Here is a 13,735-nt window from a genome sequence, read left to right as displayed (position 1 = left end):
TTCTACAAAGGTTCAACTGGCAGACTTATTCACAAAATCACTCAGTCTTGAACACATGATGCTAGCACTGACTAAAATGGGTTTGATTGATGCAACATCAAGTTTTGTTCGAGGAGGGGGTGTGAAAGAGTAATATGCTGGCTGTTAACAGATTCATAACAAATTTGTAACTGATATAAATCTATCAGTTAAATGCTCCATAACTGCTAGTTTTCTGGTTTTATTTTTTCTATACAAATCACTACAATAAAAATGGGGTTTACCAGCCCTTTCTTAGGGGCTAAACTAATAAGCGCCGGAATGGGCTTACATAAAAAGGCCCATCCTCTAATATTGGGGCGGATCTAAAAATAGCCCCAAAAGTAAATCTCTGGGCCAACAAAAATATATATTTTTATCTTAAGAGAAAACCTTTTTGGTCATTTCCCTAATTTTATTCATCGTCTCCTTCATTCGCTTCAAAAACTCTATCGCCCCTTCAACTACTTGATTTTGAGGGTTCTAATTGCATGTCCACTGATTTGATCTTCCCTTGAATCCTCTTCTATTTTCTTCTGACTGGTAAGCTTGATTTCGAGTTCTTCATTTCAATATCTTCAAAAATTGATGTATTTACATTTGGTAATTTTTCTTTTCGAGTTTGTCATGCTCCACCACATTCTTTGAATGGCGTAGGCCGTGTCCTCGGTCGTCCGATGGAGGACGTCAAGGCCAGCTAAAGTTTCGGCCGTGAGTTAGGTCGCGGTCAATTTGGTGTAACTTATCTTGTTACTCATAAGGAGACTAAACAGCAATTCGCCTGCAAATCGATTGCTACTCGGAGACTCGTTCACAAGGAAGACCTGGAGGATATCCGCCGTGAGGTTCAGATCATCCACCATCTCACCGGCTACAGGTCAGTAATCTAATTAATTTAGTGAAATTGATATGTATTTGGGGTATAAGATAAGTGCAATTTTGATTTTGGTGTTCTCTGTATTTTTGGGGGTAAATGTAATAGGAATATTGTAGAGCTGAAGGGAGCTTATGAGGATAAGCAATCGGTGAATCTGGTTATGGAGCTCTGTGCAGGAGGAGAGTTGTTTGATCGGATTATTGAGAAAGGGCAGCGGCTGATCTGTGTAGGCAGATGGTGACTGTTGTGTGTGATTGTCATTCAATGGGAGTTATGCACAGAGATTTGAAGCTGGAAAACTTCCTTATGTTGAATACTGATGAAAATTCTCCTCTGAAGGCTACTGATTTTGGCCTTTATGTGTTTTTCAAGACAGGTATAATTGTTTAACTTTGAAATTTGAAAGTAGGATTAAATTTTATTTCAGAATTAGAAAAACATTGATAATGATATAGTTGAGTTATTTTACGAGCCAAATCTGCTATGAAAAATCAATAGATGAATTTGTTCAAGAAGTTTCAGGCAGTTTCTGATTGAAACTATGGTTAATTAGGATATAGCAGAAAAAGATATACTACTGTCAGTTTCTTTATTTGTATTGTTTGACTTGTTCCTATAGAGCCTTCTTTGAATTGTGAACTTCAGGTGTTCCCTATATTTATATATTAACACGAAAAAGAAATACTACTGTCATTTTCTAAGATACCGATGATCTTGAACTCAATGGTCTACATGTGATTACAGGTGATGTTTTTAAGGATCTTGTTGGAAGTGCATACTATGTTTTTAAGGATCTTGTTGCTCCTGAAGTGCATACATGTGATTAATGATGCGTTTTTTTCTTTTTAAATTCTAGTAATTGATTGCTTGTGGTGTCCGATCCTTAATTCTAGTATAAACCACCAACTTTTCAGTTTTCTCGTGATTTTTCTTTATTTAAAGAAATGTGTAGAGTTTTTTGTTCATAAGCCACATTGAGTCTGGGATTTTTCGTAATATTGAATTTTTGTTGTCTGTTCTGTAATGTTCTGATGTTTACGTTGTATCAGGTAATTCAGTGCTCACTAATGCAGAACGTAATAGAATAGAAGGCATTTGACAGATTCTGCAACCTTTGTTCTCTGTCACCAAGGTATGGAATCCTGTCTTCACTTACTTTGTGAAGCTTGCACTATTGGAATGATTTGATTCAAATTTGCGAAGTATTTTTATTTGTTGATAATTTGTAGGGTAATTTAGGTTCAATCTGAAAAGTGGATATATGGCATCATTAAGTTACACCCTTTTATTTTTTTTGTGATTTCTAACTCTAGCTTTTTCTACTACTCTTAATTCCAAGAATCTAGAGTCTAGTGTCTGTGCATTAATTTATGCACACAGTGACGGATCCCAGACAAACTGTTATATACCTGTTCAAGAAAGGGTTTATTAAACTTCAATTTGCTCTAGGGGTAGAAGAAAGCATTATAAGATGTTGAAACTCACTTACAGAAAAGTCTAAGATGTTACAAGGATGGAAACCTTGTGGTTTTTGAGGACAAAGAATTACAAACAACTAAAATGGAATAACTTTGTCCTTTTTAGTTGATGTTTCTATTTTCTATTGTAGAATATCACTTTTATTGGCTGGTCAAATACATCAGAAAAGTTGTCTGTTTATCTTTGGTTTTTATTCCTTTATCAATTGTTTGTTTCTTCTATTGTGGAATCAGAATTAATATTAATAAATTCCATCTTTGCCTGAGTTGTCATCTTTTGATCCATTTCATTGTTAATATACTTGATAGGATATTGATCCATTTCATGTTTGTTGTGTTTACCATACATGGTATTACGTTAGTAATTATGAGTGTTAATGAGTGATGAATCTATTGACAATCTGAGTTTGAGTCCATTAATGAGTGTAATTGCAAAACTTTATTTGCAAATCAAGGACCTGATCTTCTATTTGTATTTTCAACCCTCATCTCTAGTTAATTCTAGTGCTTCTTGTTTGTAGGTGTTGGGCATCCAGCAGGAGCATGACACAAAGGAAATGAGTGTCAAAGCTGCTCACACTGAAGAGCTAAAGCGTACCCAACTTATAGCTGAAAATAAGATGAGGGAGGTAATGACAGAGGTGTATATAGCTTCAGTGTTAACATGAAATTAAAATGCTTGAGTTACTGATCATATGATTTTTTTCTTCTTCTTAATTTCTGCAGAAAACCATGCAACTGAGGAATGAACATGATGTTCAGATGAAAGCTTTGAGGACTGAGCATGAAGATGAGTGCTTGCGGGACTTGCAATCCTAGACCGCAGGAGTTAGGCAGGAGTTAGAATGATGTCTATAATACATAAAGTGCATTTTGCTTCAAGTATTCAAAAGGAAGCACAATATTGGCTGCTAGAGGTTGTTATGTTGCAGCATTGGCACTCAGAGGCAACACCATTAGTGTCGAGGTTTCCAATGAGGACAGATGGGGCATCGACAACTTAGAAACAAGAGGGAATCCCGTGTTATGTTTTTATTTTGATTTTGAAATGACATTAGTGTTGCAATATCGAGGTAGTGATATTGGAATGACATACTCCATTAAATTTAGTTTTTTTTTTTAATTTTAGAATCATGTATCGAATTGTGTATTGAATTTAGTAATATATCGAAAGTTGATTTCTTATATATATTACATGTTCTTTTTGAATTGATTTGCACATTTAAATTTGATTAATTAATAAATAATTATTGTAGGTAGGAAATTGGAATATAAAAAGTAATATATATACTAAATAATGCATAAATTATATAGGGGCGTTTATGTAGCGGCGGTTTTAACCGCCCCTACACTTAAAAGAGAGATTTTAAAATTAGATATAGGGGCGGTTTAAACCGCCTCTAAAAATTCGTAGCTAATTTTTATTCTACCCCGTCGATGATGATTTTCGTCACTAATTCGTAGCTCCGGTCCCCTTTGGAGGCAGATTTGGGGCGGTTTGTAAAACCGCCCCTACAAGCGAAAAAAACTGCCTCTATAGACAGTTTTTGTTGTAGTGAATGAACATGAAGTTCATCCTTTCTTGTATTGGTTTAAAGTGGCAAATGGAATTCTTCAATTCTGTTTTTCTTCTTTCTTAAATCCTCAATATACTTATCCATATCAAGACTTTGGAGGATCATGTAGAACACTTGAAGGTAATGTTGGACTTGTTGAGGGAAAATCAGTAGCATGCCAATGCGAAGAAATGTGACTTTGTCATGGAAAGCTTGGTGTTCCTTAAGTACTTAGTAAGTAGAGATGCATCTTGAGTTGATAAGGAGAAAGTTAGAGATGTCCGGGAGTGGCCGACTCCTGAGAACGTGGGTGACAAATTTTTTTTCTTTTTTAACTTTAGCGTTTTTATTTAGCACAAACAAATCTAAGGACTAAGTAAAACTCTAATCTTAACCAACCGTTTTCAAATAGAGGGACCAAACTGAAAGATATTACTTCTACTCATCCACTTCTATCCAATGAAAAAGGTCAAAGGAAGACAGCCAAAAGGTACATTCTTGTGAGCCGCGTCCCTTTAAATACTAATTACTACATTAATGCCCATTTACGTGTTAATTTTTCTACTCCTACATTATAAATTAACAACTGAAATCCCTTTCACGCCACATATTTTTCTGCCTATATATATAGTCTCTCTGAGAAACAAGAAATCAAGTGACCCAAATCCAAATTAAGAATGAATTTCATGAAATCCAGGAATCCATCCTACAGAGAAACAATCTATCTTGGGCAGCAGCAAGATCAATCACCCAAATGGAAATTTCTCAAATTTTGGAAGAAAATGAAGAGGGAGAAGCACATCATTTCATCATATGATCCAGAAGAATACAGTAAGAATTTCGACCAAGGTTCAGGATGGGCAGAACCTGATAATCTTCCAAGATGTTTTTCTGCTAGATTTTCTGATCCTTCTTCTTCTACTTCTTTCTTTTTTAGAAATGCTAGTGTTAGATATGTTCCTGGACTCTGACTTTAACTTCAATTGTAACTTTTTTTTATATAGTTAAAATGTTCATATTTGCTCTCCTTTCTCCATTATACATATTCTTTTTCTGCTTGCTTCCTATTCATTTTCCTGGTTTCATCTCAATTAAACCTCATTATCTCTCAATTTAGAGAGAGAAATGGTAGTTTTATGAGAAACGTGTTTCTAAATAACTTTAATTCTTGAAATTTTTCATTTTAAAATTATTATCGTGCAAAATTCGGGTTATAAGGTTGAGTTTTAAACATTGAGAAGTGATCATGGAAGTAAGATAAAGTTAAGGAGCCATGGAGGTAATTTTCACAAAACTTTCGGTTGCTTTGTTTTTTTTAATCATATATATAAAATTAATGTGCAGATTAATCAAATTAATCATGTGTATAGTATATAATTGAATCAGCATAATGATAGGAGAAATTTTTAATAAATGGAATCTGAAGTATATAATATTTGATTGTATCATTGAGTATGTATATGACAGTACATTGAAACTCATTGATGACAAATACAGTATTAAATAAATGATATAAGATCACTTGTAACCAAAAATAAAATAAAATAAAACTAAGGATATATTTTACGCAAGTTAAAGGACTATCTAGATATTTTATCAAATTTCAGAGGTTATTAAAACACTTTAAAAGTTCAGAAAACCAATCAAATTTTTCAGAAATATTCAGGAGGCAAATGATGTATTAAGTCGTAAAATTGTGTTATTGGTATGTAAAATGTCTCGTATGAACAGATTTTAAATTTATCAATAGATAAATTATATTAAAAAAAAAAAGTAAATTTCAAATATAGCTCATGTGCAATTTCCTAATTTGAGGTTATCAACGATTAAACCTAAAAGTTTTTAGTTTTAACGGCAAGAACCTTAGTCCATTTTTAACCCAAAAAATACAAGCACCTATTTGCAATTCAGTGGAACCATAGGATTATGTTTGGACGTTGTCCAATAAAAAATACAATCTAAATTAATAAAAATAATTTAAAGAACTAAATAATAATTTTATTGAAAGGGTCAAAAACTTGTTTTTCTAGCAATAATGTTATAGAAATAAGAATAACATTAAAAAAGAAATACTATTGAAAATTATAATGATGATTTTGTCAATATCAAATATATATACAAACGTTACTGTTGTATAAATCTAACTCAACACTATATTTCATGCAGTTTGTAATGAAACCAAACACTATATTTCATGTAGTTTATACTCCCTCCGTTCCATAATATTTGTCGTTCTAGAGAAATTTTTTTGTTCCATAATGTTTGACGTTTTGATTCAATCAATGTACATTAATTGATGTTTTACCAAATATACCCCTATTTAAGTTACCTTTTTATTTTAGAAGTAGATAAAAATTAATTAATGCATGCAATTAATGCAAGGGCAACAAAGACTTTTAGTTACCATTAATTGCATTTCTTAATCCTTGTGCATTAACCTTAAGACAAATAATATGGAACAGAGTGAGTAATAAATACTAAACATTGTTCCAAAAAGCTAAAACAAACACCTCCTAATTGTTTTCTACAACAAAAAAAAAGTACATGTTTATTATTGTATTACCCTAATAATTTGATTTTAATCAGCACAATTAGATAATTACATTTCTTTACTATAACGATCTGGTTCAGAGTAGATGACGTCGGGTTAGAAGGTTTGGATGAGAAGCGGTCCTAAGGGATGAGAATGAAGGCAAGAAAAACAAAATCATAAAAAAAAGAGACAATGACTAAGGCATATTAGTTAGAGGATTTTCTAATACAACTAGACGCATTTTAAAGCCGTGAGACTTGAAGTACTGAATTTGAGATAAAACGAATAATATCTACATGGTATAGGATAAGGATATTACAATTAGTATATCGTAGCCGACTCTCTACGTACAATGTGTTGTTTTGGGAACAAACCATATAGAAGTTGGTGGGATCCGATCCAAAGTCGGTGCCGCTACAATAGAAGGTCTCATCAAGGAACAGTAAATTTCTAGTACATGTAGATACGTTTTAAAACTGTATAGGCTGAAATATTAGATTTACGTAGATCAGGATGTTACGTTTACGTATGATATTAATTTTATTTTGCGACGGGAGAAAAGTTAATTGTAATTAAACTAACATTTCATAAAAGAAAAAGAGAAAATAAATAATGAATCTCTTTTAATATCACAAATCATAATGAGTGTGGCATTTAGAGCATCTCCAACAGCCTCTTAAATTGGCTTTTAAGTTAAAATTTAAAAAGGGAGAATGAAAATTTATCTCCAAAATTCATCTCCAACAGCCTCTTAGTGACTCCTCAAATCACTAAGAGTCTCTCCATCATCTCTATTAATAGAGAGCCTCTTTCCACCTCTTAGTAGCTCCTAACTTTATTTCTTATTAATAATTTATTATTGATGTGTCTCTCTCCTCACACTATTGGTAATGTAACAATAAAGGATAATCTTAGTAATAAAATAATAAATAAGGAGCGAATATAAGGAGCATTGTTGGAGATGATACATCTTAGTCACTCTTAGTTTAAGAGACAATTATTTATATTATTTTTAGAAAGCTCACTAAAAGTTTCATGGAGATGCTCTTAATAGGTCGAGAGCTGCTTAAATTTGTCTAAAAAGTTGATTGGTTCTTAAACCTACAAAATTTTTGGTTGGGCATCTTAAACTTACTTTATTTAAAGTGAATTATTATCTTCGTTAACTTGTTACAGTAATTTGTTGGTGTCTTGAATTTACTTACTGATTTGTCTAAATCTAATCATGTTCTACCACGTAAATTTTGGGAGCTTATTATATTATTTGAAACAAATTCAAAAAAACTAATGAGACATTTTAGAAGTTTAAGGACACAATCAATGTTTTAGACGAAGTTGAGGAGGATACCAATATATTAAGCCTATATAAATATATAGCATGATGGTATGAAAAGAGAATCTTGTAGTTGCTTCATTGATTACTTTTTCTTTTCTTTTCTTCACATTCTATATTTTAGACTATTTATATGCGTTTTGTATATATATACATATGATTCTTTTAAATTTTGCTTAAAATATATAAAATAATACGGAGTGAAATCCAATTAGAGGTTTTTATTCTTAAACCCGCCTTCAAAGGAGTTAATCTGGTATTAACGTGCTTAATCCGTAGGAAATCATGAATCCTCCATTTTTTAATATATGAAACCTTAACAAAAACTTCAAATAAAAAATTATAATTTTGATTAATGAAAAGCTAAAATGATTATAAATGGAAGAGATGAATTATATAATCTCTAACCCTAAAGTTGAAATTACTTAAAAACTCAAAATACATAAACTAATTAGATAAAGCTTAAATGGTAAAATTGGGGTATGGGTAAAGAGGTTGCATGATTGTAAATATGGAGTGGCATGTGTTGTAATTAATGGGTGGTAAAGTTGTAATTAGAAGTGAGATGGAGTGAGGGGTAAGATTGATTTTTTCCAGCATTTTAAAAGTCCACATGGCGTGTGGGAATAGCCACGCGGCCTGTGTATTTTAATCCAAAACAAAGTTGCTGATTTTTCAAGTCCACATGGCGTATGAGCTTGGTTCTGAACCTTCTGGTTGAAAATTTTAGATTTCACACGACGTGTGGGATCAATTTTCAGCAAAATGTCTTTTTGTTTGTTTTGTATGTTGCCCTTTTGATTCGGCTTCTTCCATCACTCGTCCCCTTTCATCTAATTGACAAGATGTCCGCATCATTCACTCTCTTTTAAAAGAACTTGACCTCAAGTTACTTGTTGAGTATGAAAGAAACTCATTGATCTTGAACAAACTCAAAGCTCTTAATCGAACCAAAATGTGGTTCGAAATGAATTTATAAAGCTCATTCCACAAGCTTTTGGATTCACTTTCTTCACACGAACTTTATTCTATATTTCAACTTTTGACTGCTTCGGTTCTCATCCTCCTTGACCTTCGTCTTCCACTTTCGACCGATATCAAATGGAATATCTTATCGAAATTGGTTGAACCACTTCCTCACAATTTCTTGGATGCTCTTCCAAACCCCCCACATTATGGCGAACGACCCAGCCCAGAACCTTCTTCAAGACTCGCCACAACCTCCTTTCGATCATAGCCTACCTCAAATGGAATGTCCCGACGAAACATATCAACCCAATTCGGAGCGATTTCGTTAGCACTCTTCAAAACCCCAACATGACCTTTAGTTGAATATCCTCGGACTTCTCTATTACTCACTTCACTAACTCGGCTACTCTGCTTAACCTCTACTCGCCCAGGCACTTATCAACCCACTTCATAATGATCCCAAGAACACTTGTACTCCTCTCTTGTATTGGGTTAACAATCTTATGACTCATAGACTCGCCTCTTCATTAGCTTGGCCATTATCCCGCAAATTTTGAATTTCTTCCATCTTCTCTATATCACCCGGGATGTCATTTTCATTCACCAAATACTGCATGAAGCTCACACTTTTCACCATAAGATTACAACTCATGGACTCCTCAAAGGGTTGATGTTCTCTTAACAAGCACAACATGTACCCCATCACATACATTTCAAAAAAGCACAAAAGAACAAGTTCGGAATTTACCAAGTGGGACGCTTGATTCATCTATAAAGTGCATGTGTTAGGAGTCTCGGTTCTTCTTAGAGGAATCACAAGATACCCTTCATCCATCTCCTTAAAGCTCAAACTACTATGAGGAAGACTTAGCATATGATCTCAGGGATCCCACACAATATCATGTGGTACCTTCCCCAAAGGTAGAATGCACCGAGCTTGCTCATTGAAGGACACGTACATGCCCCGAGGTTGCTCATTGAAGGACACGTACTGGCCATCCTCGAATGTTGGTCCCACTTTATCACTTTCCTTAATTCCCTTCTAGAACTCACTCTCAAAATACTAAAGTTCATTATTTCTTTCTAGCTCATTCTTAGATTGGTTCTCCTCTTTATCAATCTCCTCTTATAGCTCATCTTCTTCATGATCATATTCAATTTTGCTTTCCTCTTCATCAACAACCAATTCTCTCCCACGAGCTCTCATTCCAATCTGTTCTTCCATATAGTTCAAACCGATTAATCCACTTGCCAAGTTGTCCGACTCAAATGACATGCTACATCCCAATATGGTTGAACTACCAACATCTCTCTCATCAATATAGCCATCAACCTTCACATATAATGTGATTTCATCATTCTCCTCAAGGAGTTTATCAAGCCCAAAGTCACTCTCTCCTTCTTCAAGGCAAATACCCTCATTTTCCTTAAGCATACAAATGTAGCTATGCTTATGAGGCATTTTATCAAATACATAGTGAGTACCATGCTCAATATGATTTTCCCCAATGTTCTCACCTATAAACACTCCTTCCTCCACATTCATACATGAATTTGAATTCTCATTTACCATTCTATTATAAATAAACCCACATTAAAAATTTAAATCACTATCTATATCACAAATACCCAACTCCCCACTAGTAATAGGATTACCCAATAACTTCCACATTAGGAATTGAAAGTTTAGGATTTACCTCTTCAATGTGTGATGGACAGATTTGTGATGACTCTTTAGGAGGCAACATAGTGGTTTCTTCGTCTCTTCTTTGTTGGGCTCTACGGTGTCATCGTCGATTACTTCGGTTCCTCTTTGTAACCTTTCCATGTCTTCTTGCTCCATGTTTTCTCTTGTCTTTCTCCTTGTCTCGGCAAGCTTGAAATCCATCTCTCTAAATTCAGCTTGACATTCTTCAAGGCTATTGGCAGCAAACTCCATTAATACTTATGAAAAACTAGGTTGATCTATTACCGAAGAAGTCTCCGTTAGGAAAACAACTGACTCTCATACCAACTGACACAGATTGAAAACGAACTAGAGGGTTTTGATCTTAAATCCACAAAGAGTTTCTTCTCAAGCCTAGCTTCAAGGAGTTAATACTGGTATTCACGCACTAAATTCGTAGGATATCAATGCACTAATACTATTTTGAGAGGTTTAGTGTTTTTTTTTATGTTTCAATGAATTTTTTTTGAATTAATTATCCGTGGCTCATACCCCTATTTTGAAATGTATTTTAGAGATTTCATTTGTTAGTAAGATTTTGACCCCCATTTATTTTTCTCACATTTTTATCAAATTCTGAAACACAGGACTGTTTCACAATGTTTTTTTCTTTTTCCATAATTTAACAAACAAGGAAAAGAATAGATTAATAAAAAAAATATTCTAAGAATTGGGGAAAGCACAAAGAAGCTAAAATTTGTTTGGGTGAAGCCATGTAGTTATGTAGCACATAAATAATTTCAGTGTCTTCTTTAAGAAAAGAAAAAAATAATGTATTAAAAAAAGTAAAAGCTTTCTTACATGCAAACATCATGTAAATAGAATATTACGCGGCTCACAAGTTTCAGCTGTCTTCCTTTGACCTCTTTTATTTTATTTTATTTTATTTTTTTTGTTGAATATAAGTATAGGAGTAGAATTAAGAAGTACTAGAAAATTTATATATTTTTCATTAAATTTTGATAATAATAACAACGAAAATTAAACACGAATACCAGTGAGCCCACCTTTACACGGGCTCAGTGATATTCACATAGACTCTAATGACTAAATGAATTATGATCATTCACCGTTTGATCTAGACTGATACAAAAAAAATATGAGATTATGAAAAAAACATAAAATGGAGATTTAAAGCTTATATTTATTTGAAGTTATTTTTTATATTTCTTCCAATATAAGTGATCCTAATCTAACTCTCGATATGAGTGGTTATGATTCTATATGAAGTGTTATCGTGTTGTCTTTCATGTAAAAAAAAAGGTTTAATAGGCACTCAACTACTTAAATTTGTAACTTTTTTCACCTGGCATCCTCAACTTAGGGGACAACCTCTCAACCCCTCAACTCTTCAAAAACATCACATACAACCCCTTACACATCTATGTTCGGTCAAAATATTGGCCCGTGTAGAAAACGCGTTTGACTGTTGACCACACCAATGTCGCGTGTCATTTTTTATTAAATTTTTCGATTGAGACCCCTGCTCGGCGAGCAAGCCCATTTGTGCTCGGCAAGCAACTACCTCGATCATAATTCTTATGCCAGAATGGAAAATTTTAATAAAAAAGTGACACGTGACATTGGTGTGGTCAACAGTCAAGCACGTTTTTTACACGGGTCAATATTTTAACCGAACATATGTGTGTAAGGGGTTGTATGTGATATTTTTGGGGAGTTGAGATGGTTGAGAGGTTGTCCCCTAAGTTGAGGGGGTCAGGTGAAAAAAAGTTACAAGTTTAGGAAGCTGAGTGCCTATTAAGCTTAAAAAAAAAAAAAGAGTTTTATTTATTATTTCATATATCCAGCTCATTGAAATATTATGAAGTCATTTTTTGCGAAAAAAATCTGAATTCAATTCTGGTTGGAATTTGTTTTTCGTGGTTGTGTTAAAAACAATTCTAAATATTGTTTATTTCTATGATATTCAAACTCTTCTATTTACTTTTAAATTGTAATTTTTTAATTTCTTATGTCGATATACTGTTTTTTTAATGAATGAAACTATTACATTTTTCCAATAGTATGAAAATATATAAATAACAATAAAAAAGAAAATATATAAAATCAAAATTATAATGATTTAAAAGTGGAATAACTAATTAAAGCAATAGAAGTCCATTTGCTCTATGATTGTTTGGTTAGGTAAAACTACACATGTGAATGGAAATGAGAATTACAGATTCGTAGATGCTTCGTTTGTTTGTCAGAAAAAATTGTGTTGAAAAAGATATATTTTTTTGGTGTTTTGGCTACAATAAAAAAAAAAAAGGTTAAGGTGTAAAAATACTTTTAATGTTTTGGATCGGGAGTAATTTTACTCCTAACGTCTAAAATTGGACAATAATACCTCTAACATGTGTAGCGAAGAGCAATTTTACCCCTAATGTTGATAATTCGGGTCAATTTCAGACACTATTATAAAACACATATTTTTGTTCCTTACTTTACACCAATTTCATATCAATTCGTTCTGAAAAAATGGTTTCATGTTTTTTGTAATTTAATAATAGAATTGAAGATTAATATTTATAAATTTGGTGGATTTTTTGAATTTTTTTATCTAATTCGTACAAAAGACAGTATATTTTTTTTTCACATCCCAACATATATTTGTGATTTGTTAGTGTTAAAATGACGCACGTGTGAAGTGTAGATGACAAGATTCATGACCAAGCAGACAGTTTGATGAATTATTTCTGAAATTGACCCAAATTATCAACATTATGGGTAAAATTGCATCAGTTTAAACATTATGGGTAAAATTACTCCTAACTCAAAACGTTAGAGGCATTTTTACACCTTAACCCATAAAAAAAATGAAAAGAAGTGATTGGTGGCTACTATTTTTTAGGGGATTAAAAGAAATTAAGTAAAATTCTAAAAGTTTTAAGAAAATATTTTACTTTTTTTTAAAATGGTAAAACATTTTCTTCACTTTCTTCTTAAATTTTTCTATTGCCTATACACTAAAAATTTCATAGACTTCTTTTTCTAATCAAACAGTTACTAAAAAAATTAGAAAAATATATCTTTTTGTATAATATTTTTTTGTATAATATTTTCTGATAAACAAACCGATAGTAGTGTTTAAGTATATAGAGATAGTGGAGTCTTTTCCCTCCTTATACCACATTAATGAGTTTAATACCATGCTGAAATCAAAATGAAAACACACCAAAGTCAACTTGTAAACGCATCCGAAAAACTGAAATATTACAACAAAATTTCATAAGCTAACTTAA

At 32.7% G+C, this 13,735-nt stretch overlaps 1 long non-coding RNA gene across 3 annotated transcripts; it reads left to right on the top strand.

The window, feature by feature from the left end:
• The first annotated feature begins 415 nt into the window (after nt 1-415).
• LOC136224226 (uncharacterized) lies at nt 416-3,548 on the top strand. 3 transcript variants are annotated; one of them, XR_010686334.1, is made up of 6 exons: nt 416-561; nt 676-895; nt 1,001-1,271; nt 1,945-2,027; nt 2,895-3,002; nt 3,100-3,547. It is a non-coding gene; the product is annotated as an uncharacterized lncRNA (long non-coding RNA). The 3 variants fall into 3 exon arrangements; XR_010686333.1 differs by having other exon boundaries at nt 425-561; nt 640-895; nt 3,100-3,548; XR_010686332.1 differs by having other exon boundaries at nt 442-895; nt 3,100-3,546.
• The last annotated feature ends 10,187 nt before the right edge of the window (nt 3,549-13,735 follow it).

The sequence above is a fragment of the Euphorbia lathyris genome, chromosome 1, assembly GCF_963576675.1.
Source record: "Euphorbia lathyris chromosome 1, ddEupLath1.1, whole genome shotgun sequence".
NCBI lineage: Eukaryota > Viridiplantae > Streptophyta > Magnoliopsida > Malpighiales > Euphorbiaceae > Euphorbia > Euphorbia lathyris.
The sequence above is the reverse complement of the archived record's forward strand: the minus strand, read 5'-3'. Positions and strand labels throughout refer to the sequence as shown.